Raw genomic sequence first — 21,616 nt, 5'->3', positions numbered from 1 at the left:
CCTTGTCTAATTAGTAGATCTGTGAATGTAATCTATGTTGATTTGGGCAGAATTTCCAATGTGGAAATTCAGTAAATCCAATCTTTCTTGGAGTTAATTGTAAAACTTAGTAAAATAGCCTTCATTTATTTGCATATCTTTTGGACTAAATTTTTGTATTTAATAGAAAGCTTTATCACATTCTGAAAGTCTCATTCATTTGGATCCTGTAATTTAACTTGTACTTAGGAGGCATGCTGGAGTAAGGTTTATCCTTAATAAGAGCACCATTGTTTCCCTTAGTGTGCTAAGTAGATGTTTCAAGTCAAATACAACTTCTTGGCATTGCTTTATTGGCTACTAGTTTCAAATTATTACCTCCATTAAAGTAGTAAAAATTTAAGTTCTTTAATTTGTCATTAAATTATCTTTCCCAAGAAGTTAGAAATTAGTTGAAGTTATAAACTCTATTCGCTGTATAGATATATACTGATACTTTCTCTCCAGTTGTACAGAGATTGTGACTCAGAATTTTTCCCATCAATGGGATATGAGTGATTCAAATGTTAATGGCTGTTGGTGGATTTGTTTCTTAAAAGCTATATGTTGTTGTACTTCACTGAACCAACTGTACAGTTAGGCTGTCTTGAACTTCTTAGTCATTCCTACTCTTGTGCTTGAAATGATACTCTGGGTCTTTGTAATGTTTCTTCATTTCCTCCTGTTTGAACATGTCAAATGGTTACTGTTTTGCCTGCTGAGTACCAGGCATCATACTTGATGGCCTTACATACATTAGCTTAATATAATACCTATTTGAGTAGTACTGTTGTTATCCATATTTTGCAGGTGAAAAAGTGGAAGCTTTGAGGGTTTAAATACTTGCCTAGGTCATACAGCATTTAAAGGAGTTCATGTTTTCAAATAGTCTTGCTTGTAGGCAATATGAAAGTCAAGCAGATGTTAAAAAAATTGATTACTAGATTCTTTTAGCAGATCAACTGCATGATAGATATAACTTGAAAGATATGAGATAGAGTTGTGTGTGCTTGTGCATTTGTGTGTGTTTGGAGTGATGCAGGTAAAAGAAATACTCAATGTACAGTTATTGATCCAAATGAAGGGTTAGTGTAATTGTACACATCTGAGGTTTGGCGTATAAAAAAGATGCCTGGATTTTATTGGGAGGCAGTTTAGATGAGGGGGTTCTTTCCAACTCTGGGATATTATTTTTTTAAGTATTGAATGTTACATTCCAGATTAGTTTTCATTTCTTCTTTTTCAGGAGAATATATACTTTAGCCTAAGAACAAGAGAAAACAGCTTTCTCTTTTAGCTGTCTCAACTCATTTTAACCTCATTCCTAACTTAGCCCAACTTTAGTTTATTTTGGTTGCAAAATTCTGCCTACTTTTTGTCTTCTATACTAATGTATTTTTTCTTCAGTGAGGGGAAAAACATAAGCTAAAGCATATTTGTTTTGGATTATCTTTTTCCCCCATTATTTTCCTAACTCCTGAGCTCTGCCAGTCTTTAAAAAAAGAAATTGAGTTTGAGGATAGCTGAAACATTTTTATGCAGGAGTGGTTTGTAAAATGTGGGAGAATTCTGCTTAATTCCCTCTTAGGGCATCATTCAGTAGCAGCTTTCTGGTGATGCAGAGATTACTGTTAATGCCTTTATATTTTAGGAAAGTTCTAGGTTTAAAAGGAGACTGTTAGAGTTTATAATGTGAAAAAAAAATGACATGCTCAGAATGGGCTGAGCAATATTGCCATGGACTGATTTCCATCGTTTTGAATCATGTTACTAAAAAAGAGTAGAAAACTAATTGAGAGAGGCTTTGGGCAAATTTCTAACAATGTTGTTTATTATAGTTGATAGCAGTTGCCATTGTATTTTTAAAAGGTGGTTGTGGTGGAGTTGTCTACTATCTCCTTCCCCTGCCACCTCCCAAATTATAGGCGATAAATAAAATTTGGAAAATATATAAAAGAGAAAAAAATTATCCATAATTCCATTATAGTTAACATTTTGGTTTTCTTCTAGCTGTTCTCTCTCTCTCTCTCTAAGGAATTTATTTTTTAATTGAAACATATTGAGCCATTTTCTCTTATATGTGGTTTAAAAAAACATAGTTGAGAAAATATTATATACATGTGATTTTTTCCTTTTTTTTTTTTTAATACTGTGCTTCTATTTTATACAGTTTTTTAAAAACTGTTTTAAGGGATGGCATAATTTTATTGTTTGGAACTATCAAATTTAATCAATTCTCTACTATTAGACAGTAAGGTTGCCCCCACTACCCACCCAAAACGAGTTTTCCCCCAATTTCAACATTATTCCTTATGATGAAGTAAAATTAGTGGTTTAAAGGTTGAACATTTTCAAATGTCTTCATATACATTGTTAAATTTGTTAATTTTATCCAAGATGCTTGAGATCAAACTTTATATTTAATGCCCATCATCTGAGAATAGGAGTACTTCTTTTGCCACATCTTTGACAGCAGTGGGCATTTTTGCTTTCCTAGCCTTTCTTGGTTTATAGGTGGAAAATGATATCACCTCAAATACAATGAGATTATACTCTTCTTAGAATTGCTATGAATGTCTATAGCCAGTCCACGAGCTCCTTGGCCTTTTCTTTTTGGTCTGAACCCAATTTGGGGGACTTTCTGATCATCCCTTTATGTTATTAGTTAAGCTTCCTAAACACATGGGAATTTGTGTTAGACCAGTGTGGTTTCATTAGAACCAGGCTGTCACTGAAAAGTTAAGCAAGCATTTGGAAATTCCCTGTAAAGGAAAAAGAACAACCAAGAAAGCTATCAATGTGTGCCTATCTGTTGTATATTTAGCAATTACTTTGGCAGAACCAGTTTGTGCATCCAGAAGAACAAGTCAGAATGTCTCTGGCCTTCCCTTTGTCAGAGTAATAAACACCTTGGTCACCTCCTTCCTTTTGTTCTTTCTTTTGACCATGACTAGCAGATTCTTATCTAGCTTACAGGTTATAGCCCTGTTTATACGAGTTTAGCTCCAAACTCCGTGTTTATTGGGCATATTTCTGTTTTATAGATGAAAACTTTTCCTTAATTTAAATCTCTCTTTTCCTCAAATTTACTCATGTGTTCTGTTATGCTACTATTATTGTTAATAGGCTATGTTGTAAACTCATGAATTCTACCCAGGAGGGATCTGACTTTGATACTGAAGAGCTGATGCAAAATCTTAAATAGGAAGTTGCCATACAGATAAAAGAGCTTTCTTCTTTATCATCAGTGGAAATTAAACTATCTGTGTATTAGTTTGTTTCTGTTCCTTATATCAAAATGCCTGAAACTGATAATTCACAAAGAAATGAAATTTATCTCTTAGTTTTGGTGGCTGGGAAGTCCATAGTCCAGGAGTGCATCTGGTGAGTGCCTTTTTCTTGGTGGTGACTCTGCAGTAATGTAGGGTATCACATGCTCAGAATGGGCTGAGCAAGAGAGAGCTGAGCTTCTCACTTGCTGACTTTTTTTTTTTTTTTTTTTTGTGGTGGCTGGCCAGTGCCAGGATTGGAACCCTGGACCCTGGTGTTATAACACTGTGCTCTAACCAACTGAGCTAACTGGCCAGCCACTTGCTGACTTTTTTAAAGCCATCATAACCACGTCCATGACCCATGACCACCCATTAAACCATCAATGGATTAATCCATTCAGGAGGGTACAGTTGTCACAATCTAATCACCTCATAAAGGCACCACCTTTCAATTAATAAGATTTCCCACCCTCTTAACACTGTTACAGTGTAGATTTAGTTTCCAGTACATGAACCTTTGGGAGACACATCTAACCCACAGCAATTTGGTATTGCATAGGTAAGTCTTTTTTTTTAATTATTGATTATGCATATTCATGGGGTACAACGCTGACCTTCATCACCTGCACCCAGGATGTAATGGTCAGATCAATAGTATCAGGATGCCCATTACCACAAATTGTGATTATTCCCCATGTCCCCCACCCAATTAATACCTGACACCCCCCCCCCAACCCTGTGTATGCTCTCTCCCATCTCCAAGTCCAATGTACCACTGTGGTCTTTCCTTCCTTCCTTCTCTTAGTTCCCACTTATAAGTGAGGACATGTATTTTTCCTTCTGTTCCTGGCTTATTTCATTTAACATAATTTTCCCCAAGCTCATCTACATTGCTGCAAATGGCAGAATTTAATTTTTTTTTATGGCAGAGTAATATTCCATGTGTATATGTACCACATCTTCTTTATCTAGATGTCCATTGATGGACATTTAGGTTGCTTCCTGATGGAGTTTGGATGTGTTGTCCCCACCAAAACTCATGTGGAAATTTGATCTCCAATGTGGCAGTGTTGGAAACTGATTGAGTCATGAGGGCGGATCCTTCATGAATGGATTAATGCTCTCTCTGGGGGAGGGGGGTTAATGAATGAGTTCTTGCTCTATTAGTTCCCGTAAGAGTAGTTGCTTAAAAAGACCCTGGCACCTTCTCTCTCTCTCTTGCTTCCTCTCGCCATGTGATCTGCTTATACCTGCCAGCTGCCTGCCACTTTCCACCATGAGTAGAAGCAGCCTTAGACCTGTGCCACATGCAGCTGTCCCAGAGTCGTAAGCCAAATAGACCTCTTTCCTTTATAAATTACTCAGTCTCAGGTATTTCTGTTATAACAACACAAAACGGACTAGTACAATAGTACACAGAATCCTAATGGAAGCACAACGAGCCAAAATTAGAAATTATAGTATAAACCAAGGATTATCCTATTCAAAGTCCTTTCAGATGAGTCAGTACTTACTCCACTAATGCTGCCATGGCTCGAAGTATTTTTGGCACTTCTCTTTTACAAAGATCTTCAAATAGCATTAGAAAGTCACTACTTTATAGACATGTCTCTTATTTTCTTTCTTCCCACAAAACAGTATTTTGCAATTTGATTATTGATCTTTTTTTTATACAGTCTTGTTTCTAAATATCTTTTGGGCTATTTTTAAAAACCAAAACCTCAACCTGCTCAAGAAAACTTATCTACCTCACCAATTAACATCATACTTTCAAAAGCCTTGTACTGATTCCTTTAATAACAGAATAAGGATAATTAAGTCCTGCCTAGTGTAAGTCCTTAGCGGACTTTCTTTAAATGAACAATTATAGTTTAATACTCTCAAAATTGCTTCCCCAAAACTAAAAATTTTTATCTTGTATAAACATGCCCAGAAAATTATAATTTATAATCAGGCATTCCTTTATAAATAACATAAAGGTAATACCAATAAAAATTAATGATAAACCTGAACACATTAAAACTGTACTATATTCAAGCATTTCATTTCTATATTGGCCATGCAACTGTTTTTCACAACCAGAAAATACTGTATTAGTAAGGTATAAAATATTTTTCAAAGTTACTTATTTCCTGCACAGCAACTGCATTACTGAGATGGATTTGCTGCCAATATAAGAAATTGCACATTAACACCAACTTCTACTGACAAGAAAGTTGGGTTGGGTTTTCTTTCCTAATTTAGTATCGTGTGCAGGTATGTACAGGGAAGGATGCAACACTTCATTTCATTTGGTTAGGGTAGGGTAGACAATATTAAGTTCTTGTGGAAGAAAAGAACTATGTTCGATCTGACTGCAGTGGTGTTTACAACTAATTGATCACAAACAGGTACAGATTTCCTTGTTCCTTCCTTCTCCACTCCTACTGCTTCACTTGACTAGCCTTCAAAAAAAAAAAAAAAAAACTTTGTTCAAATTATGAGAGGAGTTAGGTCCAAACCAACCAATAACACTCCCAAAATGGTGCATAACCTGAAAAATGAATAGAGTACTTCCCCACTGCAAGGCACAAAGTTCTCTCATGCCTCCAAGCCTTTCCTGCCCCTTTCCCCAGCTAACTAACCTCATCCTTCAAAACATGGTAATATAACTGTCATCTCCTCCATGAAACAATCCACTACCTCTCTCACCTCATGCTAAACTGGATCAGGTAGCCCTCCTCTATACTCTCTAAAGCATACTTCAAATTTTTAACAGACTATCTCCATACCGTAATTGTTGGTTGCCTAGTGTATCCTCTCCTACTAAAATATAAGCTCCCTGAAGGCAAAATTAGGTCCTAAAAATGAATATATGTAGGGCAGAGACCTCCCCTCATGGAGCAGGGACAGCGAACCAAATGTTCCTTAATTCAACATGGAAAACACAGTTGTTTAATAATGCATACAAACTGAAAAATAGCAACTGGGAAAATAAACCTTTACTTGGAAATTGAAAAATAATAATAAGTCTATAAAGTAAAATGTCCCGTTTGCCATCCTCATTGGACCTGTGAAAGGTGGTAACCCATTAAGAGAGGAGGAAGGGGCTTCATCTCTTCCAATTACCTTATGAAAATCTAGTGAATATTAGATTGGAGGGGAGAAAAGCAAAGAAAAAAAGAAATAGGAAAACACACACATGCATACACCCTCCTCCCCCGGTCATCAAAACATTTACTACTCTCCTGAAATCTCTCCAAACAAATATGACTTTTATTTTGATAGCGCCAGAAATTATCAAATGTTCCCTGCCATCTACACTTCCTGTGTTCTAATTCAAGCCCCTTTCATATCTTTCTCAAAAATGCCATGAGAGCAAGTGAAGACTTCTCAGTAACAGAGAGGGAGAATTATTTAGTTGGGAGGGGTAAGGGAGTTAAGAGACCCACTACAGCTGTTCCACAAGTTCAAATGTGCAGATAAGCCTTCCTCTATTTTTAGGTTTAGCTTTGCCCACCCTTTAAGAATCACTAGTACATTACAAGAGTTCAAATGCAATCTAAAGCAACATTCTCCCTTAATTTACCCCAATTCTAAGTGCCTTGGACTATTCTAACAACTGGATATTTCACAAAATAGTTGTTTATTTTCCCTGAGACTGTCACCATTTTTTTAAAACCTGAGAAACCAAGCATAAATCAAAATAACCGCCCAAATTTCTAAGTCATCATCCATCTTCATTTTTTTTGTTAAATAAGATCTTACATACTGGAAATGGTTCTCAGACTTCCACATAATTCAAGTTTCCTAATCTATGAAACTAGGAATGGGCCACAACTCCTTTAAATGCAGTATTCTAATTTTGTAAATGTAGTCCCTTTAGATTTTTCTCCAATGGAAAGGTAATATTCCCCACTGAAGAAAATAGTAGAAAGAAAAATCCCTTTTTTTTTATATTTTGGCTTCCCTTCACTACAGTTCCATGCTGTTCAGATATTTTCCCTCTCTCAGAACATCATTTCAAGGGTCACTCTTATGCCATCTAAAAATGTCAGAAGAACGTGAAAGATGTCCTCTTTCTTTCACCCTCTTAACTCTTTGCAACCTCACAGAGAAAATGAGGTGCGCAATTTCCCCTTATTGCCTTACTTACCCTTAGACATTGACTCTTATCAATAGAATAGATGACATACATATGTTTATTACTACTGAAAAGAGGCATATACTACCTTCAAAAGCTTTCAGTTTTTAAAAACAAATAAATACTGGTTAACTAATCATTTCTCTCCATTCCTCCTGTCCCCTAACAAAAAAATCAATAACTTAGAAAAATTTTACTCTCCTTCTCCAACCCAAATAAACTAGGATGCCAACAATCATATTACAGACATACAATCGCATTATAGACTGATATACTAAAGTATATGTACATGCATCATGGTACCTGTATGAAATGTTTGGTCAAAAATGCAAATCAAGTTCATCAGTAAGATCAATGGGTCTTTATCAGGAATAGAAATGTGGCATCATAATGGCAAGTCACAGACTGTCAAAAGGAAAGCATTTTATAAAGTGGCTCTGGGGCTGTCAATTCAATCTTCTCAGTATCATATAATACTTCTTAAAAATGCACACAAAGAAGTTTGCAAAGCACTTTTAAAAATGCATACAAAGAGGGCCGAGCCCATGGCGCACTCGGAAGAGTGCAGCGCTGGGAGCACAGCGACGCTCCCGCCGCGGGTTTGGATCCTATATAGGGATGGCCGGTGCACTCACTGGCTGAGTGCCGGTCACGAAAAAGCCAAAAAAAAAAAAAAAAAAAAAAAAAAAAAAAAAAAAATATGCATACAAAGAAGTTCAAAAAGCACTTGCAAGGACGGTTGAAACTTCTCTGCAAGACCTATGATGTTACGGGACACAGGTTATATGTAAAGCAAACACTGTCTTCATTGTGAAATGTCCAAAAAATATATAGTTTGACTCCTTCCGTCACCCCAAAACTTTTTTCAACCTCAAACAGATGGGAAAAAAATACCATTCTGGAAATAACTGTTTTAATTAAACCCTTGAAGGTGAGATCCTTGAACACAGGGTCCGTTTCTTATTTTAATTCCTAAACAGCTGAACAATGCCTGGCACACAATAGGTATTAAAAGCAGATTGCTGAATTTAACTATCTACCTTAAACCCATGTATAACACTACAACTGTTTCTTTTTTGTGATTAAAAGTGGTCCTAGCCACTTGTGGTCTTTATTATTAAGGATAATTATGTGATTGCATTCCTTATAATCTCTATGCTAAGTACAATTACTTGCCTTTTAAATACTATTTTAGTCCAGGGTTCGATCCCTGTACCAGCCAGCCACCAAAATAAATAAATAAATAAATAAATACTATTTTAACCTACATCATCTACTCCTGCTCACAGCAGAATTTTTATTTTTATTTTTTTTACAGCAGAATTTTTAAATATGGAAAATACAACCAATATCTGCATTACCACAAGGCTACTATGTCATTTTTTCTAATGAGTGATTTTATTAAACGAGTCAATAGCTATAATTGTATGCTATAAGCTTAAAAAATTCAAAAATATGAAAAACTTGGGCTGATGTTGAAGTACTGGCTCCACTTAACTGACGCAAAATAAGAAGCCATGGCACAGGCATGAAGGCTACACAATCCCATACAGTAGCCACTAGCCACACAAGGATACTGAACACTTGAAATGTGGCTAGACCAAATTGACATACGTTTAAAATACACACCGACTTGAAGACATGGTACCAAAAAAAAAAGCAAAATATTTCAATTTTTTATGTTAATTACATGTTCAAGTGATATTTTTATATACTGAGTTAAAGAAAATATTAAAATTAACTTCACCTGTTTGTTTACCTTTTTTTTTTTTTTCGTTTTTTCGTGACCGGCACTCAGCCAGTGAGTGCACTGGTCATTCCTATATAGGATCCGAACCCGCGGCGGGAGCGTCGCCGCGCTCCCAGCGCAGCACTCTACCGAGTGCGCCACGGGCTCGGCCCTCTGTTTACTTTTTTAACGAGGCTCCTGAAATTTTTAAATTACCTATGTGGCTCATATATAGTTCTATTGGACTGCACTGTGCTGGAGTCAGAAAATCCTGGGTTCAACTCCCAGTACCAATAACTTACTTGGCTTTACACCACTTGAACAGCTGCTTTAATATTTGACCTTCGTTTCCCCGTCTGTAAAACTAGAATAATGGCACCTTCTTCACTGGGTCACGGTGAGGATTAATGAGCACTTGGAACATAATGGCTGGAAGGAACATAGCAGAAACTCAGTAAAAGGCAGTCATTTTTAATCAGCAAAGGATGGATTACGAATTGCCAGAAATACTACTGCTCTCAAATAAGTACCTCGAAAAGTTTGTCAATGGTCTAACAAAGGGTTGCTCTTTTAACAATGCATGACGTCATTATACTGCAACATTTCTATTTGTGACTAATACCCATTAATCATACTGAGTAACTTGACTCTACAACCTTGACCATTACTACACTACCACATTCTGGTGATTTCTGGCTTATTTTTACATAAACTAATATTTTCTAATTTAAAGGCCTATTGTTCACATGCTGTTTCAATTCTACAAAAAGGACCAGTGAATATCAGAGGGATTCCTTTTGGTCATACACGGCAATTTTAAAACTAAGACAAAGAAAAGTCAGCAAGGTCGAAATCCCACCCACCCCCAAAAATGAGGTTTCTTAAAACTCAAATTCCAAAAACTACTAGAACTCACCTGGCATACATTAAAAGAAGCTTGGCCCCTGCCAAGGATGAACATGTTAATACTTGCAATATCAATCTAGAACTTAACATCAATCAGCAAAAAGAAAAAAGTTACCTTTTGTGCTTAAGTTAGTAAACTTGTAAGGGCAAGTTATTGCAACAATCACCTGTCCAAGTTAAACATTAACTCATATTCTTTTAGGAGGAAGTAACAAATACAATTAAACTGGTGAAAAAAAATTCCATATTTCACTTTGAAACATTAACACATTTTGATAAATTCCACTTAAGATAACACAAATGTCAATTCTATAAGTATAGAAACATATGTGGACAGGCCATCTTACATGTTACTGTACAATTTCAAGGAAAAATAAACGTGTAGGAAATTTACTACCTTTTAGTGGGTGGAAAAGAGGAAGAAAAAATCATAATGATAAACTATGGCCTTGCTAAGGATGGAATGGCATAAACATATTAGTTTTCAAATGGGTCACTTTTCAGCAGAATGACCTTGACACGGTCTACCATTCAAACATACGCCAAAATTCCCATAATCATAATAGATCTGATTCGATACTTCACATGTCCTGCAAGTTAAAGCAAATTCCTCACCTTCTCTCAAATTTCTTTTTCCTCATTAAAAACTAGATAGCCGTGGAAGAAATTAAGAACCTTAGACATTCACTGACCACTGAAGCCCCAAATACTTCTGTGGTTACCAGTTATGCCCATGGGTATTACTGGGGAGAGGTATATGTCGTCACCTCACATTAATGAAATGGATAATTTCCAAGGTGGCTTAGCAGTAGGGAGGAAAAAAGATACAATCAGAATGAACAAAAGCACCAAGCAGCCACAGTGCCTGGCTACCCACAACTGAGTCTTGAACCAAACGTTATTCAGGCTGCTCACAGAGTAGTTCCACCCCCCCCCCCCAAAAAAAGTATAGACCCCATCTTATATTTCTTTTTTAGCTCCTTTCCCCAAGAACCTAGCACAGTGCTAAACATAAACTGCACAATGAAGAGAGTTGTTTGGACTAAGTCTTACATATCCACTTATGCAAATGCATAGTACAGTGAACTCTGAGCTAATAAAAGAGCAACCCTACCCCATTCTTTAACATTCTCAAGGTTTCAGAATGCCCTTCCCTCCTCCTTCTCTCCCCAACTCCTCAAAGCAGATATTAGTATAGTTGCTTTGTCCTTCTGTGTTCCCACCTCACTTTGTTAAAATTTTTCTAATGCCATTTACCATACTGACTCATTTTTCTACTTACAAATCTACCTTAATCCATGACTCTTAAGCTCAAGAAAAGAGCTGTGCATACTGAACTATAGGGCTTTGAGTGCATCAGCTTTCTCATAAATCTCCCATTACTTTTTTTAAAACTAATGATCAACATACTTATTGCTCGCTTAAAAAAAAAGTTATTTCTCTCTGAAATTCCTCAGACTAGAGAAAAATTATCAATTTCTCATGGAATTTGACTTCTACTCCAAACCTGAGAGTAAAATTTAAGTAACAACCCCAACTCCAGAGAACCAACCAAAAAAGTTCACACAGCACCCTTCCTCACTCTCTGAAGTTACACATGTGGTTTTTTCCCAACCATAAAGAAACAACTCCACATAACAATCCCAAAATCAATTTTAGAAATCTGAATACTAACCCTCCTCCCAGACTTTTTTAGTTACATCCAGTAAAATACTCCCCAAATACAACAGAAGGCTAAGAGAAAAAAAAGCCTCAGGCAGATGTCTGTTGGCTTCTTTCTAGAGTTAGGAAATCTCAGTTTGTCATCTGCTCAAAAAAACTTTGAAAAGGAAACAAGAACAAATGAACTGTTCATCATAAAAAAGCAACCATATTATAAGAAAGCATTTTGATATAAGAATTAATAAAATACATAGTCTGCCAACTTGCTTATCCTATTTTAGAGCTTGCTAACTTTTCAAATTACATAAACAAAGGAATACTCTGTAACCATACTGCTGTGGATTGAATTTGTGTCCACCAAAGTCCATCTATTAGAAACTTAACTCACTGTGACAACAGTAAGAGGGTGGGAAATCCTGTTATGGTAACTGAAAGGTGGGGCCTTGAAGAAGTGATTAGATTGTGAGGACTATGCCCTAGTAAGTGAACTAATAAATTGATGGTTTAATGGTGGTCATGGATGTGATTCTGAGGGTTTTAAAAGGAGAGCGCATGAGGAGTTCTCTCTCTCTCTCTCCCTGCTCCACCATTCTGCCATGTGAGATTCCTGTGTCACTGTCACCACCAAGAAGGCCAGGACCAGACGTGTTCCCTGGACTTTGGACTTCTCAGTCTCTGAAACTGTAAAAAATAAATATGGTTTCTTTATAAATTACCCATTTGAGGTATTTAGTTATAAACAACAGAAACGGACTAATACACATATCATTTGTATTATTAAGATTTTTTTTCCCATTTTCATTCTATCATCATCATCCACATCTCACTACAACTCATTTTTATGTATGCACAGGAATCTTTTTTGTTAATTATCATTGTGAATAAAAAGCTATTGACTAGTTCAGAGAGAAAAAAAGAAGGCACAATGATCATATTCCTCTTCCATTTTTTTTTACTGTGCAATTATTCATAAATTCTCGTTTTGTTTGCCTCTCATTTTAAAAACTTCACATAATTAGCAATTGAATGCCACCATAAACACAGTTTGAGAAATGAACAGGCAATCTTTACAACAGTTTAAATTTGCCCCCTGTCAGAGCCTATTTACATAATACAAATCTGAAAGACAAGTACCAATTACACACTCACCACTGTAGTGCTGAGCAAACGGAAGACTCTGGTTTTAGGGCACAAAATGAATGTCACAGAGAAATCTAGGAAGAAAGCTGAGTTAATCAAGACCAAAAATTTTAAAAGAATGACAGATGCCTTTTTTCCCCTGCTTTTCAGCTAAGACAGGCACTTTTATTTCCATTTCCAATAAGCCAATAAAAAAGACTAGGAAAAACAATGAGTTTAATGAGTATACGTGTAATAAAAAATACATATTTCTTAATTAAGGAGTATAATGTATAACATAAATAAAGCCATTCATATTACTATTTTCAAAATAAATTTAGAAAGAGAACTTTAAAATAGCTAAGTGTAGCAAGCTGAGTTGCTTAGACAGACATGCGAGACTCTGAATACAAATGCTTCTGAGGTGTTCTCAATCAGCAAACCTACCAAGCAGGAAAAAAAAGTGCTGTGCAAATGATCCCAAAGGAGAGGACCTGAGAACACACAGCCATTTTCACTTCGTGAGTTGAAACTGCAGTAACGTACGCTTCTGTGCTTGAGTTGCTTCCACTTTTCTGAATCTGCTTTCACGCTTGCTTTCTTTTCAGTCACCTGATGCTCTCAGCACAATAACCCAAAAGCCTGGGATCAGACAAACAATGCTATTCTCCTCACCTTCACCTGACTTCAACTCCATTCCCATATCCTTTTTTCCCAATGGGAAAACTCCTTTATGATTCAAAAATAACACTTTCAGGCAATCTAAGGTTGCTGAATGAAATGACAGGGCAACTAACACAAGCAGTGGCCTCTGAACTAAAGCCATCCTGTAAACCTCCCTAACCTTGAGCTCAATTCACATACTGACTACTTGTAATCCATAGAAAAAAAGTCCATAGACTTCCAGTCATGGTCTGTTCTAAAGATCTGAAAGAACCACCTTCTAAATATCTGGTTCCACAAAACAGTACAAGACTACGGCCTGGGTTAAAAAGAAAATATGGACAGGAGCTTCAGCTTCAACCTTCATTGGCAGGAGGTTCTGCCTTAACCTTTCATCAACAATCTAGATAACGGCATTCTACATTTTTTCTAAGGATCAACTTGTAGTGTCAACACGGTCCTGATTTATCACACACTTTTCCATGAGGCAATAGAGCATCATGATGAAGAGCTCAGGCTTTTGAATCAGACCTGAATTAAGTCTAAAACTTGGCTCTGCTACTTACCTCTTGAATAAGTCTGAGCCAATTATTTAACCTCTCTGTGCCTTAGCCCTGATTTGTAAAACTGACATAATATATAGGTTGGAAGACAAAAGTTAAGAGGAAATATAGGTACTCTTTACTGCAATACCAAGCACATATTAAGTGCCCAATAAATATAACTCATTATAATTGTGGAGTATACATAAAGCAAATGTATTTCACAGGGCCTGGTTTTCCAAAGCCTTGCAGTTTCAAATGTTAACCTTGCAAGAGACAGGAAATTTTCTCCAATCTTTTCTCTGTTGTAAGATAAAGAATTGTTAACACAGCAAGGTTGCTGGCGCAAAGACAGACAGGTTACTGATTGATATGTAAAGATACTGGGAAATTGCTGTAAGAAGAGAATGTTTGCTGAAATCAAGCTTTTGTTGGTAGATCGACTTAACTTCTTGCAAATTGCATTATGGAATGTCACCTTGCTTGTCTTACTGAATGTTAGCAGCTTCTATTGTTAAACTTGTTAAACTATACTTAGCAAAAACCCCACCTATGTTCTCTTCCTGAAACTTCCTGGTCTCGAGAATAAATGCGGGAAGAGAACCCCAATTCATGGTTAATTTCCCAAATGGAAGGAATGCCTCTCTTTTGAGGGTTCTGGGAGATTAACCCCTTTTCGGGGCTTCTCGCTGCTCAGAAGAGATGGGCTTTGAGTAATCTTTGGCAGCTCCATCACCCAGGGGAAAAGGGGTGACAAATCCGTGGGAGGCAAAGCAACAATAATAAAAACAAAAACGATTTATCTTCTCTTCTGTGCTGTTTCTATGAAGATTTTCCCAGAAACTAAAGTATTTCCTCAGGAGCTTATCTCAATCCATTGTAAGCTAGAAATTAGTGGTTGCAAACTTCTTGGTCTTCTGAGATCCCTTTTTACTCCTAAAAATTAAGGATCCCAAAGAGCATTTGTTCCGTGGGTTATATTTATTGATACTTATTGTATCAGAAACTGAAACCAAAAATAAAATATTCATTTTTAAATAGCAATGAACTCATTACACGTTAAAATAAATGACATGTTTTTATGAAAAATAACTATACTTTCCAAAACAAAACAGAAATGTAATAAGCAAGTAGCATTGTTTTTATATTTTTGCATATCTCTTTAATGTCTGGCTTAATAGAAGGTGGCTGGATTCTCTTATCTGCTTCTGCATTCAAACTGTTAACACTGTTTTGATTAAAGTACATGAAAAAAAATTCAACCTCACATAGACACATAGTTGGAAAAAGGAGTATTTTAATAGACTTTTCAGATAACTGCTACCATTCTTCTTTGATATTACACCAAAACCTGACATGTGGGTAGTTTCTTAAAGGTTAGCTGCAATGTAAAATAAATTATATCAATGACTTTTTTGTACTCTGTTACACTGAAAGTCACTGGTCTATCCTTTACTTTGAATGAATCATGTACCCAAGCATGATTTTGTAACATAATACATTATCCATATGGAAAATACTGTACCTTGAGTTATACAAATCTTCCAAATGTATCCAAAAATCGTATTTGTTAATATCATTACTAAATCCATGAGAAAGTTTTTAAATGTTACCTCCTCTCCCAGGAAGCCTATCTCATCTGCATGCCAGAATTAGTACACATCATTCACCGAGCAGCCTATGCTAGAAACTCCCAGTCAACCTGGATAACTACCACCATCTATTCACCAAGTTTCACCCATTCGACTTTCAAAACGTCCAGTAGATCTGCTGACTCCCCTCCACATTCAAACCCTCACAATCTCTGTCCTAAACTAGCGTAATGGTCTCTTCTAACTTGTCTGAGAGGCAGGGCTTCCTTCTCCCTATGCCATACTGCTCCCAGAATGGCTACCCACAGCAAAAGACTACCCTTCCTTTTGCTTCAGGACAAACTCTAAATTCCCTAGCACAACACAGAGACACTCCCACCCACCCAACCTTGACCTTCCAACCTAATTCTGTGACCACACCCTACCCACACTAAATAACTCAACTACACCTCACTGCTCACTGTGCTGAAACATACCAAGCTCTTTGATGTCTGTTTCTTTGCATACATTGTAGTACTGCATGAGCCCCATTCCATTCCTTCTCTCTTTACATCATGCCTGGCAAACTCCTACTAATGCTTTAAGATCCAGTGCAAATGTCACATCACTTATCCCTCATCTCTGTTCCTCAGAACTCTGTATACCACAAATAGGCATTATATCACCACTACCCCACAAACTTCCATCTCCCTCACTATACCCCAAAATTATCTTTGCATCCCTGGTGGCTGGTACGCATTCATTCTTCTCATTTTCTTTATAAGCTTATACCACTTGTACTTAAAACTGGCATAAAATTTATTCTTCTTGTTTTGTGAGCAAAACAAAATATCCAGAGTTTATCGTCCAGAGATACACTCTTTGTGACCTGGGACTGTGGCATTACTCTCCTTTGGTTCTTTTAGAACCTAGCCCACAATATACTGTTTCAAATGTTTACTGACTGGAGTCCCAAGATAAATCTGCTCCAAGAAACCATCAAATTAGCTCCACTCTTACACAGTTTTCCCTAAAGTGTCTATATTCCACTTACACAAAATGTTAACTGTGGAATTTAATTGCAGTTACAAAAATTAGCAAAAAAACAACGTTGCAAACAACTTATTAGCCAATTTATGTCTCCCAAAACAGGAACATACAAATACTGTAACTAACTTATTTAACAAGAATGCAGACTGAAAAGGTCAGTACCTGCTGTATAGCACCTCTTCCACGTTCCAATGTCCTACATCATGATCTATACTTTCAAAAAAAATTCTTCCCAGGCCAGCCTGTGGCTCACTCCGGAGAGTGCAGTGCCGATAACACCAAGGCCATGGGTTCAGATCCTATACAGGGATGGACGGTTAGCTCACTGGCTGAGCATGGTGCTGACAACACCAAGCCAAGGGTTAAGATTCCTTACTGGTCATCTTTAAAAAAAAAAAAAAATTCTTCCCTGCTGACAGACTCCAAGGTCAAGTGTTCAGATCCCCATATCGGTCAGCCACCAAAAAAAAGGAAAAAAAAATCTTCCCAATTATAGCTACAACCACAGATGAAAAAGAAGTGCTTGCTGAACACATACTATGTGCCCCAGCAACATGGTATATAAGGTAAGTATTGTTTTCCCCATTTTACACACAAAGGAACTACAGCTCAAAAAAGGCCAAGTATCTAGCCCAAGATCACAAAAAATAGTTGAGAGCAAGCAAGACGTGAACCTACAATCATGAAATCACACGACACCATGGGAATTTCAGTCATGGTCCCTTCATTCAACATGTAAAATGCACAGAAACAATGGGAATTACAGTACTGCACTACTGTGAAGCATGGAGTCTTAACAGATGATTCAGAGAAACAGTTTGTTTATCCAGTCACTCTCCTTTGTATCTTAAGACTATTCTACCAATACTGTCATATGCAACAGAAAGTTCTTCCTCAAGAGACATACATACACACCACCCTGCATTTGTCAAGGACACTCGATTAGCAAAGTCTATAACTGTTCGCAACTCACAATGAAAAGAACCTTGGCTTTGGTGTGAGACTGACTTTGGCCAAAGCTCTGGATCCCACCTTTACTAACTCTACAAGTATCCTGGTTTCTTTGCACCTCAGATTTCCTTAACTAAAACATGGAGATAAAAGTTTCCTCATAGGATAGTAAGTAAAGCAAATAACAGTATCTGGGACACAGTAAGCACTCAATAAATTTAGTTTCTCTCACCCTACACCAACTCTACCAGAATTTTGTCTCCAGTTTTTACATCCATGGTAGATTAGAATTCAAATAACTCACCTGGTCCATGGTAAAATCTGGATGTAAATCATGGATTCTTGTCAAACCCATTTGTTTTATAGATACAAAGTTCACAACCAAAGTTAACAAAGTTAGCTAGCAGCTGAACTAGATTAGAATCTGGGTCTTTTTACTACCCAGTTCAAAACCCTGAATCAAGAGTACATATCTTGCAGGAGACTATCAGTAGATACAGCAAAACATCAAGACAAAACAAAGTCTGAACTAGTTAAGACATTTGGTCCATAAGCCTTAGACTTATCTCATAAGTCACATTAAGAAACCCTATGGTAGATCTTTAAAACACAAAGCAGATCTTACACAACGGCAAAAAAGACTCATCAGTGTGTCCTAGGATACGGCATTCTAGATACAGTTCGTGGAAAAAAACACAACCATTGCCACATAAGGCCCTACCATGTACTAAGAATGTACAAACACAATGATAATAGCTGGAAAGAGGTAAATGTAAGCAAGGAAGGCAAAAGAACTTTAAAGATAACTGACAATTTATCAAACAAAAGCAAATTAATCATTGGTTTTTCAACACAGCAACAATCTAACAACCATTCACTCAGTAAACATTACTGAGCCCCAACCACATGCTGGGAGCGAGGTGCTAGGGATACCAAAGTGTGACACTAGCCCAGAGAAGGGAATAAGACATACGCATAAAATTTATAACACATGATAGAAAGCAATGTGCTGAGAAGACTTGAGAGGTCAGAAAGAGATTATATGTGAGAATGAAGCAGGATATATGTAAGAAATATTCTTCAAGTCTCATATCAAAAGCTGTCAGAATTAGACATGAAGAGATGGGAAAGAACATTCTGTGCATCCCTCGAGTCTAGCCTCAGCACTGGCAAAGTGATAAAAATACATGTTTCTCAAATGCATGAATGGGCAAAGGCGCATGCATTTGAGAAACATGCATTTTTACATTTTTACAAGTTTACTGACGTATACTTGAAAGTGGCAAGAGAAGAGTTTTAAAAGCACGTCAAGTCAGAACCAAACTATGGCAGGCCTTACTGAGATTTTATTCTGTGGTCAATGAAGAACTAGTAATATGCTTAAATAGGGCAGTGATAGGTCCAAAGCTGTGCTTCAGGAAGAATAAACTCACAGAACATAAAACAGATAATAGCTAAAAGCAAAAATCTACCACTTACTATGTCACTAAGTTTATATGCATCCAAAGTAATTTTGCTTCATTCTTGGTCAATCCCTCTCCTTAGAAATATACTACACTGGGCCGAGCCCGTGGCGCACTTGGTAGAGTGCTGCGCTGGGAGCGCGGCGATGCTCCCGCCGCAGGTTCGGATCCTATATAGGACTGACTGGTGCACTCACTGGCTGAGTGCCGGTCACGAAAAAACGACAAAAAAAAAAAAAAAAAGAAATATACTACACTAATGATTTCTTTTTTTTTTTTTTTTTGCAGTATTCCAGAATTTTAATACATATCCTTAACTGCTTCTTACAGAAGCACCTAGAGGTGGTCTTCTGTTAAATCATATGTTCTTTTTTTTTTTTTAGGAGCATTTTATTTTATTTTATTTATTTTATTTTTTTAAAATTTTCTTTTGTTGATATACATTGTGGCTGATTATTGCTCCCCATCACCAAAACCTCCCCCCTCCCCCCCAACAATGTCCTTTCTGTTTGCTTGTCATATCAACTTCAAGTAATTGCTACACTAATGATTTCTGATGACGTTTGTAGTAACACCAGCATAGGATGGGTTACATTACAGTAAAAAACAACCAGAAGATATCAGAGGCTGAACACAATAAAGTTCAGTCCACAGTCAAAGATCACCGCAGCTCCAGACAACTCACTAGGGCAGCTGTCCTCTATGCCTCAACTCAGTACTCTAACCTGCTTTAATCATGTGATACTTCCAAAGCAACTTGTGCTTCCATGTCCCAACAGCAAGGAAAAAGAGGATTTCACATCAGTTTTCAAATGCTTCTATCCAAAAGTGACACACATCATGTCTGCTCACATTCCATTGGTCAAAGCAAGTCACATGGCCACACCAACTTGAAAGAGGCTGGAAAACATGATACTCCACATGCATAAGAGAGGAGAACCAGAAATTTTAGTAAATAGCACTAATACCCATCACATTTTCATGTCTTTACCAAGTCTAGTAATAAATTGCTGTCTTGAAAAAAAAAAATGCCCAATTTCTTTGCATTAGGTACCAATATAGTAAACATGTTCTTGGGACATCAAAGTTACCACCAAATTTCCTATGTAGACTTATAAATGTCAAGAATCTCACACTGATCATGAAACAATCTATTCTCTATAAGTTCACTGACTTTAAAGAATTTAGGGTTTTTTTGTTTTGTTTTGTTTTAGTTTTTATACCTATTCTTTTGGGAATAATTTCCAAGCTTTAAAATAAAAAAGCATAGTCTACTTAATCCTGCTCTAATCTGGTGAATTTCCCATTTTTTCCTTATTTATAAGGACATAACGATAGGAATATATACAATCTGATCAAATCATTCTGCTCTATTATTAAGAGTCCTTGACATAACAAGCAGTTAAGAACAATGAAAATCGCTAATTACTTACATTACCAGATTTCCTTAATGAGAAACACGAGCAATAGTGGTGCTATTAGTAACTTCTTCAAGCTATAAAATTCCTGTGAATCTAGGATAGGCAAGTGAACATAATAAATGTACACATTTTAGAAACACAGTCCTAGTTTCACAGCTTTATAACTTACTGGCTGTGGGAGTTTAGCTGAGCTAAGAATCTCTGTAACCCTCAATTACCTCACCCACAGTAGAATTAACTCCAGCTATTTCACAGGACCATCCCAGATTTAAATGAGATAACCATCACAGGGTTAAATGAGACAACAAGGTCAGTGCTCAAAAAAAGACAGCCAGTACAAATATGTTTTATTAAACAAGGACTATGACTTTCTGTAACTTTCATCAGGATTTTCCAAGGTAGGAGAGAGGGGGAAAGTGTTTTAATTCCTAATTGTTTAGTTGAGATAGAGCTCAAGTGCACTTAACATCGGGGCACAGCCAAGTAGTCAAATAGACAATTACCCACTGTTTTATACAGTTACTTCGCAATTGAGCCAATATTTCCCTAACCCTGAAAGAATTATACCAAAAACAAAGACACCCAATTAATGGATGGATATTCATTCATAAACACTAAATCTTAGCATTAGAAGGTACTCTCAAGAAGTTTCAGTCCAGATGTTCTGAAACTGATATTTGGCCATAGAACTTCCTTTAAAGGAAACATTACAAGAAACTCACAAAAGGAAAGCAGAAAAAAGTGGAGCTACTCTGTGTGGCACCAATCGGTGGTGCCATGCTCTTCCAAACCCCATTTGGGCCCCTGATGTAATTCCAAGGATCTCCAGAACTTGAGAATACCTTTTTTTTTTTTGGGGGGGGGGGGGGGGCTGCAGCAGTCTAACTCCTTCATTTTTAATGGCAGAAACTGAGGCAAGGTGGGCTAAATGACTTGCCCGAAGTTGTTAGTAGCAAACTAAGTCTAGAACCCAAACCTACTGAATCCTAAATCCGGTGTCTGTCCACACACTACAGAATGCTTTGCATCAGAATTTGCCCTTTTCATCTCTATCATAACTACTGAATTGCAGCCTTCCAATTTTTAATCTGGCATCCTTACATTCTAATTAATCTCTTATTACTCT

General features: G+C 36.8%; 1 protein-coding gene across 6 annotated transcripts in view; it reads right to left on the bottom strand.

Annotated features, from left to right (window-relative positions):
• AKAP13 (A-kinase anchoring protein 13) overlaps positions 1-21,616 on the bottom strand; it is a 337,825-nt gene that overhangs the window by 298,211 nt on the left and 17,998 nt on the right. The gene's annotated exons all lie outside the window — the stretch shown is intronic.

This window comes from Cynocephalus volans, chromosome 3 (assembly GCF_027409185.1).
Source record: "Cynocephalus volans isolate mCynVol1 chromosome 3, mCynVol1.pri, whole genome shotgun sequence".
NCBI classification, from domain to species: domain Eukaryota; kingdom Metazoa; phylum Chordata; class Mammalia; order Dermoptera; family Cynocephalidae; genus Cynocephalus; species Cynocephalus volans.
Note: the sequence above shows the minus strand (reverse complement) of the source record. Positions and strands in the feature narration are given on the sequence as shown.